The following is a 3,640-nucleotide window of genomic DNA, read 5'->3' on the forward strand; positions in this document are numbered from 1 at the left end:
GAATTTTCTTGGTGCTACTGGTCCATTTCCACCATCTCTGCCCCAACAAGTACCCATTGGCTAGGGAAGAGAGGCTAAAATGGCAGCTCTAAGATCTTCACATAAATTCTGCTGATGTTTAAGTGTCTACCAAAAAAATAAACCAAACTATGCACTTCTTTCTTCTGTAGTACACTTACTGCAGCAACTCCATTTTGCTCTGAAGAAGGTGGAACTGGGCTGGTAAATCCAGTAACAATTTTAGCAGACTTGCATTGAGGTCCTTTTATTTCCTCCAGCCTGACTTTGCCCCATGTTTCCTTTTCTCTGCTGTCTCACACTGTCTCACTTTCTTTTTTTGTCCCTTTGACCCAGTCATGCAGGGCAGACTGAGTGACATGTTTTGGGTAGGGTTGTGTTTTGTATTTCTGAGTGGATGATGATTGCACTGGCAGTACTTAGGGCTGTAGACCTTGGAATAGGAGAATTCCCATGACTCCTGCTCCTACAGACCCTTCTTTGCAAGCCCTATTCAAGAGAGGCCAAGGCTTGTCCAGTCTGCTGCAGCACAGCCTCCAGTATGGGCAATTCTTGTTGAAGCTGTTCTAGGGGAGAAAGAGACTTTTATGGTCTGGCTATGCAATGAGGCCGAAGGAGCAGGACTTGCCAGTCCTGCCTTGCCAGATCTGTTGGGTATGGCCGTGGGAGGGGAGAAGGAGGCAGCTCCTGAGTTGTCTCTGGCCTAGAGGAAGGGAGGGTTGTTATGGTGGGGGGAGGGGTGGGAGACACACATGGGAATGGGGATTATTTTTTATCATCTTTTCCCCAAGAGCTTATGGCTGTTCTGGTTTATTGGAGGTGGAAACAAGACTGCATGCCTCAAAGGGCTTTGAAATAAGCACATGCAAGCCAGATTCTCACCAGCTGTAAGTCCGTGAAAGTGATAGAACTGTACTGGTGTCATCAGCAAGGTTCTGTCCCATACACTGGTATTAGGGTACATATGCAGAGCTGGCATTTAGAGATGTGCTAGCTTAGCCATCTCCTCTGTGTGTGTTTTAGTCTCCTCCCAAGCCACCTCAGAACTGAGGCTGTTCGTCCCCTTCCTCATTCCCATGTGCTGGCTGTCCAGTGCTCCCAGTTTACTATTACTCTTAGAAAGCTGGTAAGGGCACACACCTTCCATTCTGTCTGTTGGGACCTGTTGGCAGTGCAGTTCTGCCCACTCCTGCTTATGTCTGCTGTCAGGCTGCAGACTCTGTATACTCTTCATTAAGCCTTCTGACCTGCTGTCTTCAAAAAGCAGCAGGGAGGGTGTCCCTGACTGAAGCTGTGTGTCTCAGAAGACCAGCATAGCTGTCGTTGCAGACACATACTTGTCTTTTCCCAGCTTTAACAGCTTTTTTCTCCTTGCTGTTGAGCCTCCTTAGCCAATGGAGAGGGGAACTGCAGCAGCAGGATTTGGAGGGAACAGGAATCCTTTTCTCCTCCCTTCTTCTCAGGACTTCCCCTTCCTTTACCAGAGAAGGTTCAAGGTGAATTTCAGGAGCGGAACCACGGAGGGAAGTCCCTTGCCCTTGTTTTTGTTCAGGGGCAGTGCTGGTGAGATGAGGGAGGGAGCATCTTTCTCGGACAATCCGTCCATTTTAGCCAACGTGTCAGATAGTATTCTGTACAGTGATAATGCAACAGCACATTTTAAATTATTTAATCCTTAGGGTACTGGTATTTTCTAGACTGCCAGGTGTGTACTTTGAAGTTTGTGTGTGTATATAAAGTCTGTAGTCTATCAAAGGTTAACAGAAATTCCATTTGTATGACTGTGTTTTGTAAGTTTTGCAGCAGTCAGTGTTGGTCAGCTGTTGATTGCTCTTCGCTCTGGTTCCCAGATTTTTTTCCCCTCTTCCTTTCCTTGCCCTCCACTGCCTTTCTGATGTCAACCTTCCTATCCTACAAGCAGACAGATGAGACTTGGAGCCTATAGGCTATTGGGGGGAATTCCCCTTTTTTAATTACTTGAAGGTCAACAAAAATATTAACATATCTGGGTTGTCAGGAGTTCCCCCTAAGTTCATCTCTTCGGTATGATGTCACCCCTCACTTGGTGCTGACTCCAGTACCGTGGTGTTCACACAGAACTGAGCATCAGCATGGTCAAAAATGATGAAATTTATAGATGCAAAGAAAGGTGAGATATAAATAGGAGGAAGCCACTGTTTAAGCTGACTCAAGAACAGTTGTCATATACATATCTGTATATAGAATTTTTTACATGAATGCTTTTACTTATTCCTGGCAACCTAATGAATTAATATTTTATGGCCATTTTTTGCTGCTATTGAGCTCAATTTGTGTATCAAATGGAGACTGAAGCTGCCTTTTTGCCTTTTCTGTAGACTTTGCACCACTTCACTTGAATGAATCACTTCTATCATTTCTTCCCTTCAGTTTTGCCTTCCTCTGAGCTAGCCACAGGCCTGTTCTCAGGAGGCAAATGCTCACTTCCTACAGGCAGCCACCACAGCAGGCAACAGCTGCCCTGGTAAGTGGCAGTGTCAGCAAAGGCCAAAGATGTGATGGGTCACAGAAAATGCAACTAGGAATATTTTAAGAGCAGGGTCAGGCATAAGGGGCAATAGAAGCAGGGAAGAAGGTATAGGGTAAGTGTGCAGGAAACTGACAGTAATGCTGCACCCAACCTCTGGGCTAACAGACTGTTGCAGAGTCTAGAACTGGCACCTCTCAGTATTAAGTGCAGTACATGTGTCGATGTACAGCCTGGAGGGCTGTCTTACCTCTAGGTAGGCTCCTTCCTTGTCAAATCTGTATCAGAGCAGAAGAACCTAAAGCTGAATGTGAAAAGGGCAGCTCCTGGCCACCTTTCTGGCAGGGCAGCTCAGAGACAGATTGATTGTAAGAGCCCAGGGCATGCATCACTTTGGTTGCTGCCTGGGCTCTAAGAATGTCTCAGTGTGTTCTGCTATAGCTTAGCTCACACAAGCTTCCCATGAGATTGTTGTCTTGTTCCTGTAAGCACAGGGTGAGGACCAACTTGCTCAGCTGTGGGGTTTCACTGCTGCTGAGCTCCGCTGCTGTTCGTTCAAGTCAGATGGATTTCTTTTCCCGTGTTTAAAAGGCAGTCATGGAGACAAGAGGCAGCTTTCTGCCTCCTGGCAAGCTGCCATCAGGGCACTCACTCCTAGCATGTGGGCACTTGCAGAGACAAGTGAGGAGATGATACCCCATCTCTGCCAGGCTTGGAGGCTGTGGATTTGCAAAGGGGAAAGTCCAAGTGCATGGTCTGTGACAGAGTGCGTGGAATTCTGAAATAAAATGACTTTCCACAGTAACCTGGTTTTCTCTGGTGTGTTTATAAACAAAGGAGTGTCTCTCTCTGCTTTCATCTCAGTGCATCACCTCCATGCTGATATAATTCTGCACCATGCTAGTGCTTGGGGACTGACGTGCCCCTTGCTGATTCACTTGCTTTCCCTTTGGGCACTCAACGCTTTGCAACTTGTCTTGAGGGAGCAGTGAGCTCTGCACTGCGGTGTGCTGGCTCCTGGCAGCACTCACGGCAGTCACAAGATGATGCGTAATGATGGTGCTGTGCCTCCCATCCTTTCCCTATAGCCCTCATGCCCAGGCAGGCACCTGCCTT

Source organism: Acanthisitta chloris, unplaced genomic scaffold (genome assembly GCF_000695815.1).
Source record: "Acanthisitta chloris isolate BGI_N310 unplaced genomic scaffold, ASM69581v1 scaffold8587, whole genome shotgun sequence".
Taxonomy (NCBI): domain Eukaryota; kingdom Metazoa; phylum Chordata; class Aves; order Passeriformes; family Acanthisittidae; genus Acanthisitta; species Acanthisitta chloris.